Source organism: Phyllobates terribilis, unplaced genomic scaffold (genome assembly GCF_046119375.1).
Source record: "Phyllobates terribilis strain yellow unplaced genomic scaffold, ASM4611937v1 Scaffold_81__1_contigs__length_6697587, whole genome shotgun sequence".
Taxonomy (NCBI): domain Eukaryota; kingdom Metazoa; phylum Chordata; class Amphibia; order Anura; family Dendrobatidae; genus Phyllobates; species Phyllobates terribilis.
The window spans coordinates 615,626-630,883 of NW_027362841.1; positions in this window are offsets into that span (position 1 = coordinate 615,626).

Here is a 15,258-nt window from a genome sequence, read left to right on the forward strand (position 1 = left end):
CTGCAGTCAATCAATGGTAACATTTTACCCACGCCAGAACAGAAAATGAGGTGACCGGCAGGAAACACAGACAGTGGTGCAGCACAATCGTGAAGGCAATTATTATTATTATGGGTTTTTTTTAGATACCACCATGGTTTTTTTAAAGAAAACCCCTTTAAGAACATGTTTGGATGACATTTCTCACTAATCTTCTGTTACATCCAGAGAGATGAAGTTCTGCACATTTATCAGTTCCCGGAATATTTGGAAGCTTTTCCAGCTATTTATCACAATATACGGAGATGTCGGGGACTGAAGCCAAGGACTCATACATGCAAAGCATGCGCTCTACCACTGAGCTGCATCCCCTGTATAGCCTGTATGGGCAAATTCAGGGACATAGAGCGCTGCAGCCAATCACTGGGCACTTCCCCTTTAATAAATTTACTTACAGCTGCCTTTTGCCACCACAAGAAATGCTCCTCATTTGGGAACTGGAGAATTTTTCTCTTATAATTTTCACCACTTTTGTGCCATAAATTATGATTAATTTGTCAGCGGCGCGCGGCTACGCCCCATCCTGGCTAAGCTTAACCTGTTTTTACAAAGTTGGCGGAGTTGGTCGGCACCAATCAAAACCACAAAAAGTCAAAGAATCTCAGGAGCAAAATGAATGAACCGGGGAACATGTTTTATCAGATACAGGCCCTGGAGTGGAAACATTATACCGGCAGTATTGTATGGTACTGTGGGGTTGGTACTAATATGGGGGGGGGTTTATAAATGTTACTATTTGGGATTATTATAGGTTGAAAACGTTAAAAATTAGTAATGTCAGTGCACAACGAATACCGCCATACAGAGCCTATATAATGCTACCATAAAATGTCCACATAATACTACTACATGGCACCTACATAATACCGCCATACAGAGCCTATATAATACTGCAATACAGAGCTCACATAATATTGCCATAAAGTGTCTATATAATACTACTATATAGCACCCACATAATACTACTATACAGAGCTCACATAATACTACAATACAGAGCCCACATAATATTGCCATAAAAAGTGTCTATATAATACTACTATATAGCAACCACATAATACTACCATACAGAGCTCACATATTTATTGCCATAAAGTGTCTATATAATACTACTATATAGCACCCACATAATACCATACAGAGCTCACATAATACTACAATACAGAGCCCACATATTTATTGCCGTAAAGTGTCTATATAATACTACTATATAGAACCCACATAATACTACAATACAGAGCTCACATAATACAATACAGAGCTCACATAATACTACAATACAAATCCCACATAATACTACAATACAAACTCACATAATACTACAATACAGAGCCCACATAATATTGCAATAAAGTGTCTATATAATACTACTATATAGCACCCACATAATACTACCATACAGAGCTCACATAATACTACAATAGAAAGCACACATAATGCTACAATACAAAGCTCGCATAATACTACAATACAAAGCCCGCATAAAACTACAATACAAAGCTCACATAATACTACAATACAAAGCCAGCATAATACTACAACACAAAACCTCATAATACTACAATACAAAGCTCACATAATACTGCAATACAGAGCCCGCATAATACTACAATACAAAGCTCACTTAATACTACAATACAAAGCTCACATAAAACTACAATACAAAGCCAGCATAATACTACAATACAAAGCTCACTTAATACTATAATACAAAGCTCACATAATACTACAATACAAAGCCCGTATAATACTACAATACAAAGAAAGCATAATACTACAATACAAAGCTCACATAATACTACAATACAAAGCCCGTATAATACTACAATACAAAGAAAGCATAATACTACAATACAAAGCTCACTTAATACTACAATACAAAGCTTACATAATACTACAATACAAAGCTCACATAATACTACAATACAAAGCTCACTTAATACTACAATACAAAGCTCACATAATACTACAATACAAAGCTCACATAATACTACAATACAAAGCTCACTTAATACTACAATACAAATCTCACATAATACTACAATACAAAACCCGCATATAACTACAATACAAAGCCCGTATAATACTACAATACAAAGCTCACATAATACTACAATACAAAGCTCACATAATACTACAATAGAAAGCCCGCATAATACTGCAATACAGAGCCCACATAATACTGCAATACAGAGCCAGCATAATACTACAATACAAAGCTCACTTAATACTACAATACAAAGCCCACATAACACTGCAATACAAAGCTCACATAATACTACAATGCAAAACTCACTTAATACTACAATACAAAGCTCACATAATATTACAATACAAAGCTCACATAATGCTACAATACAAAGCTCACTTAATATTACAATACAAAGCTCACATAATACTACAATACAAAGCTCACATAATACTACAATAAAAAGCCTGCATAATACTACAATACAAAGCCCACATAATGCTACAATACAAAGCTCAAATAATGCTACAATACAAAGCTCACATAATACTACAATACAGAGCCCACATAATACTACAATACAGAGCCCATATAATACTACAATAAAAAGCCCGCATAATACTACAATACAAAGCACACATAATACTACCATACATAGCTCACATAATACTACAATACTAAGCTCACATGATACTACAATAGAAGGCCCACATAATACTACAATACAAAGCCCACATAATGCTACAATACAAAGCTCACTTAATACTACAATACAAATCTCACATAATACTACAATACAAAGCTCACATAATACTACAATACAAAGCTCACATAATACTACAATACAAAACCCGCATAATACTACAATACAAAGCCCGTATAATACTACAATACAGAGCCCACATAATACTACAATACAAAGCTCACATAATGCTACAATACAAAGCTCACATAATGCTACAATACAAAGCTCACATAATACTAAAATACAGAGCCCATATAATACTACAATACAAAGCTCACATAATACTACAATACAAAGCACACACAATACAACAATGCAAAGCTCGCATAATACTACAATACAGAGCCAGCATAATACTACAATAAGAGGACACATAATACTACCCTACATCACCCACATAATATTACACTAGAGCACCCACATAATACTATAATACAAAGCCCACATAATACTACCATACAAAGCTCACATAATACTACAATACAAAGCTCACATAATACTACAATAAAAAGCCCATATAATACTACAATACAAAGCTCACATAATACTACAATACAAAGCCCACATAATACTACAATAAGAGCACACATAATACTACCCTACATCACCCCCATAATACTACACTAGAGCACCCACATAATACTACAATACAAGGCCCACATAATACTACAATACAAAGCTCACATAATACTACAATACAAAGCTCACATAATACTACAATACAAAGCTCACATAATGCTACAATACAAAGCTCACATAATACTAAATTACAGAGCCCATATAATACTACAATACAAAGCTCACATAATACTACAATACAAAGCACACACAATACAACAATACAAAGCTCGCATAATACTACAATACCTAGCCAGCATAATACTACAATAAGAGGACACATAATACTACCCTACATCACCCACATAATATTACACTAGAGCACCCACATAATACTACAATACAAAGCCCACATAATACTACCATACAAAGCTCACATAATACTACAATACAAAGCTCACATAATACTACAATAAAAAGCCCATATAATACTACAATACAAAGCTCACATAATACTACAATACAAAGCTCACATAATACTACAATACAAAGCCCACATAATACTACAATAAGAACACACATAATACTACCCTACATCACTCACATAATACTACACTAGAGCACCCACATAATACTACAATACAAAGCCCACATAATACTACAATACAAAGCTCACATAATACTACAATAAAAAGCCCACATAATACTACAATACAAAGTTAACATAATACTACAATAAAAAGCCCACATAATACTACAATACAGAGCCCACATAATACTACAATACAAAGCTCAAATAATACTACAATACAAAGCTCACATAATACTACAATACCAAGGTCACATAATACTGCAATACAAAGCCCACATAATACTACAATATCAAGCTCACATAATACTACAATACCAAGCTCACATAATACTACAATTCAAAGCTTACATAATATTACAATATCAAGCTCACTTAATACTACAATACAAAGCTCACATAATTCTATAATACAAAGCTAGCATAATACTACAATACAAAGTCCACATAATACTACAATACAAAGCTCACTTAATGCTATAATACAAAGCTCACATAATACTACAATACAAAGGCCGCATAATACTACAATACAAAGCAAGCATAATACTACAATACAAAGCTCACTTAATACTACAATACAAAGCTCACATAATACTACAATACAAAGCTCACATAATGCTACAATACAAAGCTCACATAATACTACAATACAGAGCCCAGATAATACTACAATACAGAGCCCATATAATACTACAATACAAAGACCGCATAATACTGCAACATAGAGCTCACATAATACTACAATACAAAGCTCACATAATACTACAATACAAAGCTCACATAATGCTACAATACAAAGCTCACATAATACTAAATTACAGAGCCCATATAATACTACAATACAAAGCTCACATAATACTACAATACAATGCACACACAATACAACAATACAAAGTTCGCATAATACTACAATACCTAGCCAGCATAATACTACAATAAGAGGACACATAATACTACCCTACATCACCCACATAATATTACACTAGAGCACCCACATAATACTACAATACAAAGCCCACATAATACTACAATACAAAGCTCACATAATACTACAATAAAAAGCCCATATAATACTACAATACAAAGCTCACATAATACTACAATACAAAGCTCACATAATACTACAATACAAAGCCCACATAATAGTACAATAAGAACACACATAATACTACCCTACATCACTCACATAATACTACACTAGAGCACCCACATAATACTACAATACAAAGCCCACATAATACTACAATACAAAGCTCACATAATACTACAATAAAAAGCCCACATAATACTACAATACAAAGTTAACATAATACTACAATAAAAAGCCCACATAATACTACAATACAGAGCCAACATAATACTACAATACAAAGCTCAAATAATACTACAATACAAAGCTCACATAATACTACAATACCAAGGTCACATAATACTGCAATACAAAGCCCACATAATACTACAATATCAAGCTCACATAATACTACAATACCAAGCTCACATAATACTACAATTCAAAGCTTACATAATATTACAATATCAAGCTCACTTAATACTACAATACAAAGCTCACATAATTCTATAATACAAAGCTAGCATAATACTACAATACAAAGTCCACATAATACTACAATACAAAGCTCACTTAATGCTATAATACAAAGCTCACATAATACTACAATACAAAGGCCGCATAATACTACAATACAAAGCAAGCATAATACTACAATACAAAGCTCACTTAATACTACAATACAAAGCTCACATAATACTACAATACAAAGCTCACATAATGCTACAATACAAAGCTCACATAATACTACAATACAAAGCTCACATAATACTACAATACAAAGCTCACATAATGCTACAATACAAAGCTCACATAATACTAAATTACAGAGCCCATATAATACTACAATACAAAGCTCACATAATACTACAATACAAAGCACACACAATACAACAATACAAAGCTCGCATAATACTACAATACCTAGCCAGCATAATACTACAATAAGAGGACACATAATACTACCCTACATCACCCACATAATATTACACTAGAGCACCCACATAATACTACAATACAAAGCCCACATAATACTACCATACAAAGCTCACATAATACTACAATACAAAGCTCACATAATACTACAATAAAAAGCCCATATAATACTACAATACAAAGCTCACATAATACTACAATACAAAGCTCACATAATACTACAATACAAAGCCCACATAATACTACAATAAGAACACACATAATACTACCCTACATCACTCACATAATACTACACTAGAGCACCCACATAATACTACAATACAAAGCCCACATAATACTACAATACAAAGCTCACATAATACTACAATAAAAAGCCCACATAATACTACAATACAAAGTTAACATAATACTACAATAAAAAGCCCACATAATACTACAATACAGAGCCCACATAATACTACAATACAAAGCTCAAATAATACTACAATACAAAGCTCACATAATACTACAATACCAAGGTCACATAATACTGCAATACAAAGCCCACATAATACTACAATATCAAGCTCACATAATACTACAATACCAAGCTCACATAATACTACAATTCAAAGCTTACATAATATTACAATATCAAGCTCACTTAATACTACAATACAAAGCTCACATAATTCTATAATACAAAGCTAGCATAATACTACAATACAAAGTCCACATAATACTACAATACAAAGCTCACTTAATGCTATAATACAAAGCTCACATAATACTACAATACAAAGGCCGCATAATACTACAATACAAAGCAAGCATAATACTACAATACAAAGCTCACTTAATACTACAATACAAAGCTCACATAATACTACAATACAAAGCTCACATAATGCTACAATACAAAGCTCACATAATACTACAATACAGAGCCCAGATAATACTACAATACAGAGCCCATATAATACTACAATACAAAGACCGCATAATACTGCAACATAGAGCTCACATAATACTACAATACAAAGCTCACATAATACTACAATACAAAGCTCACATAATGCTACAATACAAAGCTCACATAATACTAAATTACAGAGCCCATATAATACTACAATACAAAGCTCACATAATACTACAATACAATGCACACACAATACAACAATACAAAGTTCGCATAATACTACAATACCTAGCCAGCATAATACTACAATAAGAGGACACATAATACTACCCTACATCACCCACATAATATTACACTAGAGCACGCACATAATACTACAATACAAAGCTTACATAATACTACAATACAAAGCTCACATAATACTACAATAAAAAGCCCATATAATACTACAATACAAAGCTCACATAATACTACAATACAAAGCTCACATAATACTACAATACAAAGCCCACATAATAGTACAATAAGAACACACATAATACTACCCTACATCACTCACATAATACTACACTAGAGCACCCACATAATACTACAATACAAAGCCCACATAATACTACAATACAAAGCTCACATAATACTACAATAAAAAGCCCACATAATACTACAATACAAAGTTAACATAATACTACAATAAAAAGCCCACATAATACTACAATACAGAGCCCACATAATACTACAATACAAAGCTCAAATAATACTACAATACAAAGCTCACATAATACTACAATACCAAGGTCACATAATACTGCAATACAAAGCCCACATAATACTACAATATCAAGCTCACATAATACTACAATACCAAGCTCACATAATACTACAATTCAAAGCTTACATAATATTACAATATCAAGCTCACTTAATACTACAATACAAAGCTCACATAATTCTATAATACAAAGCTAGCATAATACTACAATACAAAGTCCACATAATACTACAATACAAAGCTCACTTAATGCTATAATACAAAGCTCACATAATACTACAATACAAAGGCCGCATAATACTACAATACAAAGCAAGCATAATACTACAATACAAAGCTCACTTAATACTACAATACAAAGCTCACATAATACTACAATACAAAGCTCACATAATGCTACAATACAAAGCTCACATAATACTACAATACAGAGCCCAGATAATACTACAATACAGAGCCCATATAATACTACAATACAAAGCCCGCATAATACTACAACATAGAGCTCACATAATACTACAATACAAAGCTCACATAATACTACAATACAAAGCTCACATAATACTACAATACAAAGCTCACATAATGCTACAGCACAAAGCTCACATAATACTAAATTACAGAGCTCATATAATACTACAATACAAAGCTCACATAATACTATAATACAAAGCTCACATAATGCTACAATACAAAGCTCACATAATACTACAATACAGAGCCCACATAATGCTACAATACAAAGCTCACATAATACTACAATACAAAGCTCACATAATACTACAATACAGAGCCCACATAATCCTACAAAACTAAGCCCATATAATACTACAATACCAAGCCCGCATAATACTACAACTTCGAGCCCACATAATACCACAATACAAAGCTCACATAATACTACAATACAAAGCCCACATAATACTACAATAAGAGCACACATAATACTACCCTACATCACCCACATAATACTACACTAGTGCACCCACATAATACTACAATACAAAGCTCACATAATACTACAATACAAAGCTAACATAATACTACAATACAAAGCTCACATAAAACAAAAATAAAAAGCCCACATAATGCTGCAATACAAAGCTCACATAATACTACAATACCAAGCTCACAAATACTACAATACAAAGCCCACATAATACTACAATATCAAGCTCACATAATACTACAATACCAAGCTCACATAATACTACCCTACATCACCCACATGATACTACACTAGAGCACCCACATAATACTACAATACAAAGCCCACATAATGCTACAATACAAAGCTCACATAATACTACAATACAAAGCTCACATAATGCTACAATACAAAGCTCACATAATACTACAATACAGAGCCCACATAATACTACAATACAGAGCCCATATAATACTACAATACAAAGCCCGCATAATACTACAACATAGAGCCCACATAATACTACAATACAAAGCTCACATAATACTACAACAGAAAGCCCACATAATTCTACAATAAGAGCACACATAATACTACCCTACATCACCCACATGATACTACACTAGAGCACCCACATAATACTACAATACAAAGCCCACATAATGCTACAATACAAAGCTCACATAATACTACAATACAAAGCTCACATAATACTACAATAAAAAGCCTACATAATACTACAATACAAAGCTCAAATAATACTACAATAAAAAGCCCACATAATACTACAATATCAAGCTCACATAATACTACAATACCATGCTCACATAATACTACAATACAAAGCCCAAATAATACTACAATACAAAGCCCACATAATGCTACAATACAAAGCTCACATAATGCTACAATACAAAGCTCACATAATACTACAATACAGAACCCACATAATACTACAATACAGAGCCCATATAATACTACAATACAAAGCCCGCATAATACTACAACATTGAGCTCACATAATACTACAATACAAAGCTCACATAATACTATAATACAAAGCTCACATAATGCTACAATACAAAGCTCACATAATACTACAATACAGAGCCCACATAATGCTACAATACAAAGCTCACATAATACTACAATACAGAGCCCACATAATCCTACAATACTGAGCCCATATAATACTACAATACCAAGCCCGTATAATACTACTACTTCGAGCCCACATAATACCACAATACAAAGCTCACATAATACTACAATACAAAGCCCACATAATACTGCAATAAGAGCACAGATAATAATACCCTACATCACCCACATAATACTACACTAGTGCACCCACATAATACTACAATACAAAGCTCACATAATACTACAATACAAAGCTCACATAATACTACAATACAAAGCTCACATAATACTACAATAAAAAGCCCACATAATACTACAATACAAAGCTCACATAATACTACAATACCAAGCTCACAAATACTACAATACAAAGCCCACATAATAGTACAATATCAAGGTCACATAATACTACAATACCAAGCTCACATAATACTACAATTCAAAGCTCACATAATGCTACAATAGAAAGCTCGCATAATACTACAATACAGAGCCCGCATAATAGTACAATACAGAGCACACATAATACTATCATACAGAGCTCACATAATACTACAATACAAAGCTCACATAATACTACAATACAAAGCCCACATAATTCTACAATAAGATCACACATAATACTACCCTACATCACCCACATAATACTTCACTAGAGCACCCATATAATACTACAATACAAAACCCACATAATACTACAATAAAAAGCCCACATAATACTACAATACAAAGCTCACATAATACTACAATACAAAGCTCACATAATACTACAATACAAAGCTCACATAATACTACAATACAAAGCTCACATAATACTACAATAAAAAGCCCACGTAATACTGCAATACAGAGCCCACATAATACTACAATGCAAAGCTCACATAATACTACAATACCAAGCTCACATAATACTACAATAAAAAGCCCACATAATACTACAATATCAAGCTCACATAATACTTCAATACCAAGCTCACATAATACTACAATAGAATGCCCGCATAAGGCTATGTGCCCACGTTGCGGACCTGAAGCATATTTTTTACGCTTCTCCCTGGCGGGAAAATCGCATGCTGATATTACATGCGGTTTTCCCGCCAGGTAGAAGCGTTTGTGAGGCGTCTTTGCATGCATTTCCGCATGTGGGTTATCAAGCACTTCTCCAAGCATCACTTGGAAAAGTGCTTGACAACTTGTTCAGAATGGTAAAAAATAAAAAAATAAACTTCATACTCACCTTCTGATGCATTCTCTGCCCCGTCCGGAGGCTTGAGCGGCTCACGTTGTTGTGTGCAGGACCTGCGGTGACGTCATTGAGTCATGTGGTGGGTCACATGACTCAATGACGTGGCAGGTCCTTCAGACAACAGCGCGACGGAGGGAAAACATCAGAAGATAAGTATAAACTTTATTTTATTCTTTTTTTTACAGGTTCTTTGGTACCCAGGTCTGGATGAGAGTCTCCTCTCCTCCAGACTTGGGTACCATCCGCACATTGATTCCGCTGCGCTTCCGCAAAATTAATGAACATGCTGCGGATTTTTGACCGCAGCATATACGCTGCGGAAAAATCCGCAGCATGGGCATTGACATTGCGGAATGCCATTGGGGACCATGGGGTGCGGATATACATGCGTTTTTCAAGCGTTTACGCTGCGGAAATTCCGCAGCATATACGTTTGAAAAACGCTACGTGGGCACACAGCCTAATACTACAATACAGAGCCCACATAATTCTACAATACAAAGCTCACATAATACTACAATACAGAGCTCACATAATACTATAATACAAAGCTCGCATAATACTACAATACAAAGCTCACATAATACTATAATACAAGGCTCCCATAATACTACAATACAAAGCTCACATAATACTATAATACAGAGCCCACATAATACTACAATACAAAGCTCACATAATACTACAATACAAAGCTCATACAATACTATAATAAAGAGCCCACATAATACTACAATACAGAGCCCACATAATACTACAATACAAAGCTCACATAATACTACAATACAAAGCTCACATAATACTACAATAAAGAGCCCACATAATACTACAATAAGGAGCCCATATAATACTACAATATAAAGCACACATAATACTGTGAAGGTTTCACCAATTTAAGATACAATAGGTAACTGCTTTCCTCCAAATTAAAGATGTCCGAGTGCATGCAGAGAAGCTAATTAACCAAATCTGCTAATCTGGTTGAAAAACTTCACTCAGAGACAGAACCACACAAAATGGCATACTTTATTACGTAGACATGGGGTTATATAGTATTCTCCTTCTAGGTGGGATTAGTAAAATTGGCACACTGCAATTTGCTCATTCATGTATCTCTTGGCCTCAGTAACTCCTTAGGAATTCTGATGGGAGGGGTGAGTTCGTCTCTCAGCGCCATATTTGCCAACTCGACATGAATCTCTCTGTTATCAGCCGTGCACATGCATACGTCATTCCCAGGAAATCATTTAGTTGTTCGTATCTACAAAAAGAATAGAATCTATTAGTTATATATTCATTAACTATTAACATAATCCATGTGCATATACACATTTGCATACATACTGTACATACACATAGATTATTCCATCATCTCTATATTGATTCACACTGATTAGGTAATCTATTTAAAGAAACTAATTGATTTTCTATAATATATATTTTACCTTGACAGACCCCCCTAAAATCAATTATTTGCTTTTAATATCCATATGCTAAAAATCAGAGGGGGAGAAGAATTGACCGTATGTTAAGGCTATTCTGGAGCCCTACGATGTGACGGGCGCCCCGTCCCTTTTAGACGGACCCACTGACGTTCCTAAATCTAACTCATACGAAGACCTACAGGAAAGGGATGGATGGAGACCCTAAACGATCTAGTGACTGGGTAATCGAGGGCCACCCCTAACACAGAAATATGGATATTAACTTTACAAACTCATTTACTTCCGGTAATCTCTCTGGTACAACACTTTTGTTCTAAGGAGAACTGTTTGTTCATAGATTTTGAGAGCCTTAGTAACTTTCCCTGTGGGGCCGATATTTTCTGGGATATACGTACAACAATGCTCATCTATCATTTTGCATACCCCTCCTTCTCTGCAAGTAACATATCCAGAGCTATTCTGTTTTGGAAGGCCATGGTAGATGTGGGTTCTAGTTGGTCAGCTATCCCGTGCAATGCATCTTTGGTGCAATTGACAAATCAATGTTGGCTATAATATATGTAATTTATCCAATCTACGTTCTTGTTAATGGTTATTATGGCTATTATGGGCTCAAATCCCGCCTTCACTTGGTCTCGGGCCTTGAATTTGTCTGGCACCCCCCTAAGCACTCTGAGAACATTAATATATATGTGTGGGTCAAAACTGCCTTTGGGGTTAACTTCTCTCTTGGCCCTGTATGTACCTGCAAACGCAGCCTTTATTTCCTCTTTGGATTCCTGAGACTCAGATATAAGGTAAACAGACATTATTGCTTTAGTTATGGCACACTCCCCAGTCCATTTGCCCTCCAGTCTAATCCTAATCTTCATGTCACCACATTCAAGGAAGTGTTGTACCAGAAAACTGGAATATCATTCTGTTTAGTAATAATTGCTTGGAATGCACGTGTTACCGTAACAAAGGCCCCCCCCCCCCCAGCTACTGTCATCAGACAAAGGAACATCAGGGTTGTGGGTCTGAGACCACCTTCTTGCAATGGGATGTGTGGACCCATGATTTTCGGTCTTCGACCTTCACAGCCGTAGGTGATGTAAGCAACACTTGGTAGGGCCCTTCATATCTGGCATCCAGTGTGCCTCGCACGTGATTCTTTATCCAGACAAATTCTCCAGGCTGGATGCTGTGAGTACCTGGTTCAAGATCTGAGTCTGGAATAGAAGAGTGTTAGTTTTAACTCTTTAGCAAGTCCGACAACAAAATTCACAAGCTTATCATTCCCTGAACTAAGCTGCTCTGGGTAATATCGACCCATTCTAGGTGGCCCCCCTAACAAGATCTCATATGGTGTGAGCCCTGTGGGTTGTCTCGGGGTATGTCGGACTGAGTATAGGGCAATAGGCAGCACCTCCTGCCATGGAAGTGACAATTCTTTAATGGCTTTAAGAATTTTGTTTTTTAAAGTGCCATTCATCCTTTCAACTTTGCCGTTACTTTGAGGACGATAAGGAGTATGCAGGCCCAAATCCGCCCCAATCATCTCCAAGATTGATTTGGTAACTTCTGCAGTGAAGGTGGGTCCTTGATCACTTTCAATCACTTCTGGAATCCCGAATCTGCAGATAAGTTCTGCCAGAAGCCTTTTCACTGTAGTTCTAGCAGTCAAGTTGGCTACTGGGTATGCTTCTGTACAGCTGGAAAACATATCCACCACCACCAGAACATATTCATATCTTCCACTCTTGGGTAATTGCATATGATCAATTTGGATTCTCTGGAAAGGATACTGTGACTTTGCCAGTTTCTTCTTTGGCACATGTTCTGTTCTTCCGGGATTACAAGTGTTACAAATCTCACAGTTCCTAGTATAGTTTGTAGCAAGAACTGAGATCTCTGGTGAAATGTAGAGTTTATTGATAACTGAAATCATCTGATTCTTCCCTCTATGTACCTTTCCATGAGTCCACTGAACCACCGCAGGATACAGTGCTCTTGGCAGACATAGTCTTCTTCCCACTCTCCAGAGACACACTGAAGAAGGCTTTTGCCAAGTTGATTACTGTAAAATGCGTTGCCTCAGGGGGAATTTCACTGAGTAATGTATGTGGATTTGGCATCACAGCCCTCAGATCTTGCACCATCCTAAATTTGTCCGGTTCTCCTCTTGCAGTTTTCTTCTTCACTGGAAACAATGGAGTATTAGCAGGAGAAACACAGGGCAGTAATGCTCCTTTCTTGAGTAATTCTTGGATCTGGGCATCTAATGACGCTTCTTGGGCTGCTTTCAGTGGGTACTGTGGGAGTCTGGGAATCCGTGAACCTTCTTTCAGGAAAACTTGAACTGGTGGGACAGGTAGCCGGTCTATATCATCAGGACCTTGAGACCAGAGTTCAGGTGGTATGCAGTCAAGATAATGCTGTGGTATGGCGGTTGTTGCAAATTGGATGACACACAATGGGAGGGCATGTACCTTTGTTTGTTCCTCTAATGATAACGGAGTAGAGACATCTAGATGCTTTCCATTCTCATTATATGATATCTGAGCATTTAACTTCTGGAGTAGATCTGCTCCCAACAAATTAAGCGGGCAGGTGTCTGAAACGAGCAATCTGGCCAGCAGCTTCTGTTCTTTCCCAATAGGCAATGGAAATGTTAGTCGGGATGAGTGTGGTTTTCCATCCACTCCCACACAAGAAAGGAAATCATCAGATATAAGCGATTCATAGGGTAAATCTCTTGACCGTATTACTGATCTGGCTGCACCCGTGTCTACTAAAAAAGGTAAAGTTCTGTCCCCTACATCTATTTTGACAGTAGAAATCAGTCCAGATTTAGTGGGGACGTTTTCAACTGAGGTCAAGGTGAGCACGGGTTTGCCACTGTCCTATGGGGGGTAATTCTGGTCTTCCCCCACAAACCG